The 12,337-nt window shown below is 44.1% G+C and overlaps 1 protein-coding gene across 1 annotated transcript in view; it reads left to right on the forward strand.

The window, feature by feature from the left end:
- Positions 1-12,337, forward strand: part of LMX1A (LIM homeobox transcription factor 1 alpha) — a 170,496-nt gene that overhangs the window by 64,179 nt on the left and 93,980 nt on the right. The gene's annotated exons all lie outside the window — the stretch shown is intronic.

Below are 12,337 nucleotides of genomic sequence, written 5' to 3' on the forward strand. Positions count from 1 at the left end.
GGGGGGGGGGGGGGTGAGAGAAGTTAGAAAGTAGCATTCAGGAAAGGGAGCAATATAAGCAGCACAGGACAGCCTGTCCTCCAGGACCAGCAAGCTCTGGCAGGCTTCAGGGCACGGGGTTTGGTCCAGGTGGATTAGAGGCCAGGATGGGTTATAGTAGGCTAAGTTTGGATGTGGGGCTCTGGCGTGGGGTTTTCAACAGTACTGGGGTGTGATCAAATCTATTTTAAATATTTATTTTTGAGAGAGAGAGAGCGCGCCAGTGTGGGAGGGACAGAGAGCAAGGGGACACAGAATCCCATGCAGGCCCCACGCTGTCAGTGCAAAGCCCAGCGCGAGGCTTGAACTCCTGAACTGTGAGATCATGACCTGAGCCGAAGTCGGATGCCCAACCTATTGAGCCACCCAGGCGCCCCGACTCTGTTTTAGAAAGACATTTTGATGGCACTGTGAAACATCTGGTTGCCTCAACAAATCTCTATAGACTGGGAAGAAATTTGGGGGTTAACTTCTAAGGCACGATGCTCTTCAAATGTATGTCCTCATAAATTATGTGGTTGTGTGTGTGTACTGAAGCAGTTGAAAAGAACTCACAAGCAAGTTGGATTTATTCATCTCTATTTATGTATATAATTAGGGTGGGACTTTAAAAGTGGATTTTTAATCAGTTCTCAAAAGGTTACAACTGTTTCCAACCCACCTTTTCTGGCCAAAAAATATTTAGAAGGAGAGAAGAATAAAAGTGCAATAGCCTCTCCCGTGGTTCATGATGGTGCCCCAGACGTGGTGTGCAGATTCCAGGCCCATCTGTTCATTCTGCTACCAGTGGACATGAACTTTATGTTTATTGCCGCTTTCCTCCTGGCTACCTCCCCCACCGCTAGTTTTCTCCTGGGCTGTGGCTGAGGATGGGCTCTAGGAAGGTGCTCTCCTTAAAGGGCCAGGACCTCTTCCCTTTCTGATGATGAGTTCGATACTCCTGTTTCTCTCTCTCAAGGAGAAAAGTGTCTCCATTTTTACACACAAGTAGGTAGAATATATCCACTGATGATACACTTTGATTTCAGTTTTTTGTTTTTTTTTTCCTTTCATAGTTTATTGTCAAGTTGATTCCCATATAACACCCAGTGCTCATCCCTACAAGTGCCTTCCTCTATGCCCATCACCCCCATTTCCCTCTCCCCCACCCCCATCACACCTCAGTTTGTTCTCAGAGTCTCTCATGGTTTGCCTCCCTCCCTCTCCTCCACTATTTTTTCCCTTCTTCTCCCCCGTGGTCCTCTGTTAAGTTCCTCCTAATCCTCCTATAAGTGAAAGCATATGGTATCTGTCTTTCTCTGCCTGACTTATTTCGCTCAGCATAACACCCTCAAGTTCCATCCACGTTGCTACACATGGCCAGATTTCATTCTTTCTCATTGCCAAGTAGTATTCCACTGTATAGATGAACCACATCTTCTTGATCCATGCGTCCATTGATGGACACTTAGGCTCTTTCCATGATTTGGCTATTGTTGAGAGTGCTGCTATGAACATTGGGGTCCATGTGCCCCTATGCACCAGCACCCCTGTGTCCCTTGGGTAAATTCCTAGCAGTGCTGTTGCTGGGTCATAGGGGAGTTCTATTTTTACTTTTTTGAGGAACCTGCAAACTGTTTTCCAGAGGGGCTGCCCAGTTTACGTTCCCACCAGCAATGTAGTAGGGTGCCCATTTCTCCACATCCTTGCCAGCATTTATATTCTCCTGATTTGTTCATTTTAGCCACTCTAACTGGTGTGAGGTGGTATTTCAGTGTGGTTTTGATCTGCATTTCCCTGATGAGGAGGGACGCTGAGCATCGTTTCATGTGTCTGTAGGCCATCTGGATGTCCTCTTTGGAGAAGTGTCTGTTCATGTCTTCTGCCCATTTCTTCACTGGATTATTTGTTTTTCAGGTGTGAAGTTTGGTGAGTTCCTTATAGATTTTGGATACTAGCCCTTTATCTGATATGTCATTTGCAACTATCTTTTCCCATTTCGTCGGTTGCCTATTAGTTTTATAGATTGTTTCCTTTGCCATGAAGAAGCTTTTTATCTTGATGAGGTCCCAATAATTCATTTTTGCTCTTGATTCCCTTGCCTTTGGGGCTGTGTCAAGTAAGCAATGGCTGCGATTGAGATCAAGGAGGTTGTTGCCTGCTTTCTTCTCTAGAGTTTTGATGGTTTCCTGTCTCACATTCAGGTCCTTGATCTATTTTGAGTTCACTTTTGTGTTTGGTGTGAGAAAGTGATCTAGTTTCATTCTTCTGCATGTTGCTGTCCAGTTCTCCCAGCACCATCTGTGAAAGAGGCTGTCTGTCTTTTTTCCATTGGATACTCTTTCCCGCTTTGTCAAAGATGAGTTGGCCATACATTTATGGGTCCAGTTCTGAGTTCTCTCTTCTATTCCCTTGGTCTATGTGTCTGTTTTTGTGCCAATCCCATACTGTCTTGATGATGACAGCTTTGTAGTAGAGGCTAAAGTCTGGGATGGTGATGCCTCCCATTTTGGTTTTCTTCTTCAATATTTGGCTATTCGGGGTCTTTTGTGATTCCATAGAAATTTTCTGATAGTTTGTTCTAATTTTGAGAAGTATGCTGGTGCAATTTTCATTGGGATTGCATTGAATGTGTAGATCGCTTTGGGTAGTAATGACATTTGAACAATATTCTTCTGATACATCAGCATGGAATGTTTTTCCATTTCTTTGTGTTTTCTTCAATTTCCTTCATATGTTTTTTATAGTTTTCATCATACAGATCTCTTGTATCCTTGGTTAGGTTTATTCCTAGGTATTTTATGGTTTTGTGTGCAATTGTGAATGGGATCAGTTTCTTGATTTCTCTTTCTGTTGCTTCATTATTGGTGTATAAAAATGCAAGCGATTTCTGTATGTTGATTTTGTACCCTGCAGCTTTGCTGAATCCTTGGATCAGTTCTAGTAGGCTTCTGGTGGAGTCTGTCAAGTTTTCTATGTAGAGAATCAAGTCATCTGCGAAAAGTGAAAGTTTGACTTCTTTGCCAATTCTGACACCTTTTATTTCCTTTTGTTGTCTGATGGCTGATGCTAGGACTTCCAGCACTATGTTAAACAACAGTGGTGAGAGTGGGCATCCCTGCCGTGTTCCTGATCTCAGGGGGAAAGCTCTCAGTTTTTCCCCGTTGAGGCTGATGTTAGCTGAGGGCTTCTCATAAATGGCTTTTATGATGTTTAAGTAAGTTCCTTATATCCCAACTTTCTCGAGGGTCTTTATTAAGAAGGATGCTGTATTTTGTCAAATGCTTTTTCTGCATCTATTGACAGGATCATATGGTTTTTATCTTTTCTGTTGTTGATGTGATGTATCACATTGATTGATTTGTAAATATTGAACCAGCCCTGTAACCCAGGAATGAATCCCACTTGATCTTGGTGGATGATTCTTTTTATGTGCTGTTGGATTCGATTTCCAAGTATCTTGTTGAGGGTTTTTGCATCTGTATTCATCAAAGATATTGGCCTGTAGTTCTCTTTTTTTGCTGGGTCTCTGTCTGGCCTGGGAATCAAAGTGATGCTGGCTTTGTAGAATGAGTCTGGAAGTTTTCTTTTGATTTCTACTTTTTGGAATAGCTTGAGAAGCATGGGTATTAACTGATTTAAATGTCTGGTAGAATTCCCCAGGGAGGCCATCTGGCCCAGAGCTCTTTTTTGTTGGGAGATTTTTGATAACTGATTCAATTTGTTCATCAGTTATGGGTCTGTTGAGATTTTCTGTCTCTTCCCATGTGAATTTTGGTAGTGTGTGTATGTTTAAGAATTCGTCCATTTCTTCTGTTGTCCAGTTAGTTGGCATATAATTTTTCATAGCATTCCCTGATAATTGCTTATATTTCTGAGGGGTTGGTTGTAATAAATCCATTTTCATTCATGATTTTGTCTATTTGGGTGCTCTCTCTTTTCTTTTTGAGAAACCTGGCTAGAGGTTTATCAATTTTGTTTATTTTTTCAAAAAACCAACTCTTGGTTTCATTGATCTGTTCAGCTGTTTTTTTTTTTTTTATTCTATATTGTTTATTCTGCCCTGATTTTTATTATTTCTCTTCTTCTACTGGTTTGGGATGCTCTTGTTGCTCTCTTTCCAGTTCCTTTAGGTGCACTGTTAGATTTTGTATTGCGCTTTTTCTAATTTCTTGAAATAGGCCTGGAGTGCAATGTACTTTCCTCTTAGGACTGCCTTTGCTGCATCCCATAGAGTTTGGATTGTTGTATTTTCATTTGTTTCCATATATTTTTAAATTTCTTCTCTAATTGCGTGTTTGGCCCATTTGTTCTTTAGTAGGGTGTTGTTTAACCTCCATGTTTTTGGAGGTTTTCCAGACTTTTTCCTGTGGTTGATTTCAAGTTTCATAGCATTGTGATCTGAAAGTGTGCATGGTATGATCTCAATTCTTTTGTATTTATTGAGGGCTGCTTTATGTCCCAGTATGTGATCTATCTTGGAGAATGTGCCATGTGCACTTGAGAAGAAAGTGAATTCCATGGCCTCAGGATGTAGAGTTCTAAATATATCTGTCATATCCATCTGGTCCAATGTGTCATTCAAGTCCATAATTTCTTTAGTGATTTTCTGTCTAGGTGATCTATCCATTGCTGTAAGTGGAGTATTAAAATCCCCTGTTATTAGCACATTCTTATCCATAAGATTGTTTCTATTTGTGATTGTTTTATGTATTTGGGTGCTTCCATATTCGGTGTGTAGACATTTATAATTGTTAGCTCTTCCTGATGGATAGAACCTGTAATTATTATATAATGCCCTTCTTCATCCCTTGTTACTGCCTTTACTTTAAAGTTTGTCTGATATAAGTACGCCTACTCCAGCTTTCTTTTGACTTCCTGTAGCATGATAGATATTTCTCCATCCCCTTACTTTCAATCTGAAGGTGTCCTCAGGTTTAAAATGAGTCTCTTGTAGACAGAAAATAGATGGATTTTGTTATTTTATCCATTCTGCTACCCTGTGTCTTTTGATTGGAGCATTTAGTCCATTTACATTCAGTGTTATTATTGAAAAACATGGGTTTAGAGTCTTTGTGTTCTTTGTAGGATTCATGCTTGTGGTGGTGTCTCTGGTACCTTGTGTTCCATGCAACGTTTCCCTCATAGAGTCCCCCTCAGGATTTCTTGTAGGGCTGGTTTAGTGATGATGAATTCTTTCAATTTTTGCTTATTTGGGAAGATTTTACCTGTCCTTATATTCTGAATGACAGTCTTGCTGGATAGAGGATTCTTGGCTGCATATTTTTTTCTGTTCATCACATTGAAGATCTCCTGCCATTCCTTTCCGGCCTGTCAAGTTTCAGTAGATAAAGTCTGTAACTACTCTGATAGGTCTCCCTTTGTATGTTAGGGCCCTTTTCTCCCTAGCTGCTTTCAGAATTCTCTCTTTGTCCTTATATTTTGCCAGTTTAACAATGATATGTTGTGCAGAAGTTTGATTCAAGTTACATCTGAGGGGAGTTCTCTGTGTCTCTTGGATCTCAATGTCTGTTTCCTTCCCCAGATTGGGGAAGTTCTCAGCTATAATTTGTTCAAGGACTCCTTCAGTGACTTTCCCTCTCTCTTCCTCTTTTGGAATTCTTATGATACAGATATTGTTCCATTTGATTTTATCACTCAGTTCTTGAACTCTCCTTTCATGCTCCTGGATCAGTTTATCTCTTTTTCTATAATTGTGTCTTCTAATTTACCTATTCTCCTCTCTGTCTCTTCAATCCGTGCATGGGATGCCTCCATTTTATTATGCATCTCATTTATGGCACTTTTTAATTCATCACAACTATTTTTAAGCTCCATAGTCTTTGCAGTAATAGCTTCTTTGGTGTCTTTCATGCCTTTTTCAAGCCCAGCAATTGATTTTATGTTTTGAGCAGTTCTTTAGCTGTCATTTTTTCCTAGAATTTCTTTAGAGGAGAGTTCTTCTGTTTCGTCATTTTGGCTAACTTTCTGTCTCTTGTTAGTTTTTAAAGCTTGATGTGTGCTCTTCACCTGTGAGTACTGCTATAGTAAAGAAGGCTCATTGACTGTCCAGGGCCTATCCGTTCAGGAAGTTTTCTTTTAATGGTGTCTCTTGGTCTCTCTTGTTGAGACTTTGGTTATTTTATTGCCCTACATAGTGGTATTTGGGACTCTCCACCATGTGCACTTTGGTTTGTTTCTTGAGGTAGCCCTGGAAAAGAAAACAGACAAACACACAGGGAACAAAGGCATGCAAATGCACAGACAAACCCAACAAACAAGCAAACTGAAAGGGAAAAAGAAAAAGAAAAAAACCCCAAAAGACAAAGGACAGTCTAAAAGCATAAAACCAGAATTCCCAGGTACAAATAAAGAGCAGGATGTATGCAGTGCTGATGGAAGAACATACATAAAGAGAAAAATGACAGGGGCGGGGAGAAAGCGAAATTGGACAATGATGAGGCAGAGAGACTAAGGCTTTATTCGGAGAGAGAAAGAGAAGAATATGGTAGGAGGCGAGGAGAAAGAAACGAAGATAATGTTACTCAGAGAAACTATATAGTCTGATTACTCCAGAGAGAGAGAGTTAGAAAGGTGGAGGTGTAGAATATACGTCTAGAGAATGCATTAAATGTGACTTTTTAAGCAAACAAATGACCAGAGTGCCCAGTGCAGCAGAGGGGAGGGATATGAATGAGACAAGGGGAAATATATCTGAATAGGAAGAATTGATCTGGCATTAAATACAGCAGTGCATCCATGTTGGTCTTGCCCCAGGCTCTGGTAAAAAAAAAAAAAGGCAGCTCTCTAGCGGGGATGGGCGTGGTTTGGTGTAGTCGGGTCTTATCCTCCACTGCGTCCGACGGCCTCTCCCTGAGGCCCTGCCTTGGTGGTTGTGGGGAGAGAAATGGTGGCATCCCAGTCCCCTGGAACCAAGGGCTGCAACTTACTCTTTTGGGTCCGATCACCCTATGCCGCGGGTGTAGACATGGTGGGCCATGTTCTATGCCCCAAGCCTGCCTCGTTTACAGGTCTTAGTCTGCGTGCTTTATTGATACCATCCGAAATGCAATCCCGCAGGCCAGACCGCTTCCCAGCCGGGATCGAGCAGGGAGAGCAGCAGAGCAGTGTCTCCTGGCGCCGCATGGGGCCGGGGCACCCAGCCCAGAGTCAGCACCACAGCTAGAAACAGGATCACTCTCCGTCCGGAGCCGAGGTTTTTCTCTTCTCCAGGGTCAGTTCTATGAGTAGTTTCAGCCACTCTTTCTTTTCCTCTCAATTCTCTGTGGCTCCCCACGAAGGGGGTTCCCTTCCCTCCCTCCGTGTCTACAGGTCCTGGCCCATTTTTATCTTCCCCAGTTTGTACTCACGCACCTATGAGATTGTCTTCTTAGTGGACTGTTTTCCTCCTGGACTCGTGTGGTTCAGTGCCCGATGGCTTCAGGGCTTCTCCACGTCTTGCACAAAGGGGTTTGCACTGAACAGAGACATCTTGCATGTGCCCGAGGCCTAAGTGCTGCGGTCTGGCCGAGGCTCGGTGGCTGCTCCCTTTGATTTCAGTTTTGACCAGGATGCCCTTGTCCTTAGGAGGGCTGGGAGCTTATTATTGGAGCTGAAAAAATAAAAGAAAAAAGAAACAGAAAAAGAAAGAAAACTTCAGGTTCTCAAGGCACTGGCATTAGGCGATTTCTCTGTAAAAAATAATTATATCTGGGGCGCCTGGGCGGTTCAGTCGGTTAAGCGTCTCACTTCGGCTCAGGTCATTATCTCATGGTTTGTGAATTTGAGCCCTACCTCAGGCTCTGTGCTGACAGCTCAGAGCTTGAGCCTGCTTCGGGTCCTCTCTCTCTGTCTCTCTCAAAAATAAACACTAAAAAATATTTAAAAAATAAGTATATCTGATGATGAAAGGAATACATATTTATTATAGAGAACTGGAGTACATAAAAAGAGTTGAAAATAGTGCATCATTACACCATCTACAAATAATCACCATTAAGGTTTTTTTTTAAATCTAGACCTCATGTTTGTTCCCACCATACCCACTAACTACATATTTTTATAGGGATCCTATTATACATTATATCTTATAAACTGCTTTTGCATTCAACAACCTGTCACGAACACTTTCCCATTGCATTAAAAGTTCTTTCACATTTCCAATATCAGATTAAATGGCTGCGTAATATTAAAATTGGATTCATGTACCATGTTATCCAGGTGTAGGGCATCCTTGATTTTTTTTCCTTTAAAGGTTCAAAGCTGAAACTCAGGTAGGTTTCAGATCGGCATACATGCATCCTCTTGAGTGTCATACAAACTTTCACATGCATTTAATTTTTATGGGGAAAAGTACCATTGCTTTTATTAGATACTCAAAGTTTAACTGCTGAAGGGTCAAGAATGGATACATGTACTCAAGTTCAATTCCTAGAAGAGGAATTGCTGAGTCTAAGTGCTCTGTACATTTAAAAAAATATATTTATTTATTTTTGAGAGAAAGAGCATGAGCAGGGAGAGGCAGAGAGAGAGAGAGAGGGAGATACAGAATCCGAAGCAGGCTCCAGGTTCTGAGCTGTCAGCACAGAGCCTGATGTGGGGCTCCAACTCATAGACTGCAAGATCATGACCTGAGGCAAAGTTGGATGCTTAACTGACTGAGCCACCCTGGTGACCCTTAAGGTTTTTGACGACCTTGCCAGGTTGCCCTCCTAGGGAAGGCGTGGAGGTTTATCATGCCACCAGCAGGGTGCCTGTGTCCCTGTACCCCAGCTGACCACCACCAGCCCTGGGCATCATGCCTTTGGAAACATATCATCCAGTTTATCACTTACTGGCTCTTGGGTGTAATTTATCCTTAAGCATTATAGAGTCAGTGCTACTATTAGAGTCCTAGACACCCCAAATGCTGTAGGGGTTGCTCGGGTTCGGCCGAAACGGTTTATAACTAGAGGATCTGGGTTTGTGTGCTACGTCAGCACAGCCCCCTTCCCTTGCTGGGCTCAGCGGACAGGGTGGTGGTCAGCAACTCAGTGGCTAGGCTTGGACTTGCTTGTGTTTGCACACTGGCCCCATGTGCGGCACTAGCTGTGTCACCGTGCACAGGTGTGTGAGTGCTCTGCTCTGCCCCCTCCTTCTTAGGCTAAGGCTCTGGTGAGGACCAGCGCGGACACCCTTGTGTGGTACTTAGCGTCCGGCACACGGCGCGTGCTCTGCCTCGGCGGCTGTCACTGTTATGTGTGTACCCTTCCTCCCCATGTTGCCTCCTCCCTCCCTCCAAGTCTTAGATTTTGATTCTCCTTAGCCCAACTTTTAGAGCTGGAAAAGTCTTCGTGATCACTCAGCCTGTGGGTGAGGCATGGGGTTAGAATGGAGATGTAGTGGCCTGCGCTGAAACAGGGAGAGAAATCTTGCCCCGTGAAGAGACTGCTTTTGAGGGCCGTATCTTGCTTCCAAAGTTCTTTTAAACTTGTACACATTGATCCTGTGTTAATTAATTTTTTTTTTTTTTGAGAACTTAAGCTGGGGAGGGGCAGAGAGAGAGGGAGACAGAGGATTCGAAGCGGGCTCCGCACCGAGAGTGGAGAACCCTATGCGGGGCTTGAACTCACACACTGTGAGATCATGACCTGAGCCGAAGTCAGACACTTAACTGACAGCCACCTGGGCACCCAGATCCTGTGTTAATTAATTGTACCTGGTCTGCATGGCCCATTACAAGTATTCAAGTAGAAATCGGCTACCTAGAAGGCTTTGGTTAACTGGACTCTTCCTAAGCCCTTTCCTTCCCTGAGAGCATCTGGTCCCGCATCCTGCATATAGCTGTGCCGCAGTAAGTGTTTTCGATGTTGACAGGGAGTGTGCAGGCTGGGAGGATTGTCCTCGGCCCTGGCTGTGTTCTTCCCAGCTCCCTCGGTCTCGTTCATCTCTGAGACCTGACCCCTTGCACACATTTTGAAGGAATGAGCAAATGAATGATGCCTGCCTAGAAAAAAGAAAGAGGACTAATTGGCTTCATCGAGAGTTCTATTTTTCTTTTTTTTTAAATTTATTTATTTTTGAGAGGGAGAGAGAGAAGAGCGCATGTGCACACATCTGGGAGGGGGCACAGAGAGAAGAGAGAGAGAGAATCCCAAGCAGGCTTTCTGTGCTGTCAGCGCAGAGCCCGACGCGGGGCTTGAACTCACCAACAGTGAGATCAAGCCCTGAGTGGAAACCAAGAGTTGGACACTTACCATCTGAGCCACCCAGGTGCCTGCCCCCATCATCAGGCATTTTAAAGGGTAAGTCAGGCCTCTCAGCTGGTGCGTGCGCAGGTGGCTGTCACGTGCTCAGCGCTCCTGCTACGAAGGCGGCTCTATATGTGGGAGGCCAGGCTTCTCTGCTCTGAATGGACCTTAGAACCATCTCACCAAGCCGTCTTTCCCCTTCCCCTCTGCCTTTTACTGTGCAACAACTACTCCTGCTGACTTGCCTTCTGACCTCTCTACCTGCTTCTCGGACCTTCTAAAATGTAAACAATGTTTCCAGAATGGGCAACTCTGAGTCCAGAGCCGTTATGAAATGGAGGTGCCCAGCATCTGTGCTCCTTTCCCCCTACTTGTTACAGGAAAAAAAACCCCAAGAATCCTGTAGAAACATGATGCCCCATTCTGGTTTTTATAGCTGCTTCATGTTGGCTGTCTTTCAAAGCCAGAAGCAAGTGTGCCAGCCATCCCTGCCTGTCTGCATCAACTGCGAAGGGCCGTGTGGTATAGCGGTTCCGAGGACAGGTTTAAATTCCAGCCCCGCCATTTACGAGCTGTGTGATGGCAGGAGAGTTACTATATCCCTGACCAGCGTCTCAGGTATAAACATGGAGATGATGACAGCACCCACCTCCTGGGGTTAGAATAAGGACCGAATGTATCAGAATGTGTAAGGGAGCAGTGTTACAGTGAGCCCTCAAGCTTAGGCTTCCTCATTGTTTTGAATTCAGATAGCACTTCTGGCCCCAGGAAAAGTCACAGATGATTAGACATGGTCCAGTTCAATTGCCTCATTTTCTAGATGAGGGAACTGAGGCCCAGAGGGGTCAAGTGAGGGGCCCAAGTTCACTAGGCTGCTGTGTCATGTAGATGGAAAGGGGCAGACCCAGCCTTGAATCATCCCCTTTACTTCTAAGCCAGGGACATATACCTGCTGTATCTTAATCACTGTTTCTCAGGCCTTTGATCGGTTTCTCCATTCTGATGGTCACGTCCTTAACCTGTGTCTTATCCCTGTGTATCCCTTTCTGTGTCCAGGACAGTGCCATAGACCAGAAGTTGGCATTCAGTCATCAGCTGCTGATCGGAACTATTGGGAAGGTGGGGAGTATTGGCGATGCCTGAAGTTTTCAGGGTCACTGTCATAAAGTTCCTTAGATCTTATATTAAGCCATTTCTCTCCATCTTTTTTAAAAAATTTAATGTTTATTTTTGAGAGAGGGAGACAGAGTATGAGCAGGGGAGGGGCAGAAAGAGAGGGAGACACAGTATCTGAAGCAGGCTCCAGGCTCTGAGCTGTAAGTACAGAGCCTGATGTGGGGCTTGAACCCACAAACTGAGAGATCATGATCTAAGCTGAAGTCAGATGCTTAACCAACTGAGCCACCCAGGTGCCCCAAACCATTTCTGTCCGTCTTAACTGTGAACAGTGGAGTGGACAGGTGTCTAAAGTGGTGGTATTTAAGCAGGAGCTGGACATAAATGTAGCAGAGATATTGGGGAAAGAAAACTAGAATAAAGAAACTCCATCCACTCTAGTCCGCTGGTTCTCAAACATAAATGTGCATCAGAATCGCGTTGGTAAAACAAGCTTGATAACCCAAGATTTCTGAGTTTTAGATTCAGAAGGTGAAGAGGAGGGTCAAGAATTTGCTTTTCTGTCAAGTTCCCAGGCGCTGCTGCTGGTCCAGGGACCACGCTTGAAGAACGCTGCTCTAACCTCTTTCACGTCTCGGGGTCTGTAATTCTTCCCACTCCTTGTGAGCCACTAGCGTCTTCTCCTTGGCTGTGCTCCCAGTGCAGAGCTCAATGTCTGCACCATAAAAGTTGTGGCGGGCTGAAAATGTCCCCACGCAGATTCTGGTTCCTGACCCCTACGGCCTGTAAATGTGACCTTATTTGGAAAAAGGACCTTTGCAGATGTGATTAAGGATCCTGAGATGAGATTGTCCTGGAGGATCCCGGTGAGTCCTAAGGAGAGACGGGGACATCACACACACACACACACACACACACACACACACACACACACACACCCTATATAAACATACAGGTAGATATTGGAGGGATGT

Source organism: Crocuta crocuta, unplaced genomic scaffold (assembly GCF_008692635.1).
Source record: "Crocuta crocuta isolate KB4526 unplaced genomic scaffold, BGI_CrCroc_1.0 scaffold133, whole genome shotgun sequence".
Lineage (NCBI taxonomy): Eukaryota > Metazoa > Chordata > Mammalia > Carnivora > Hyaenidae > Crocuta > Crocuta crocuta.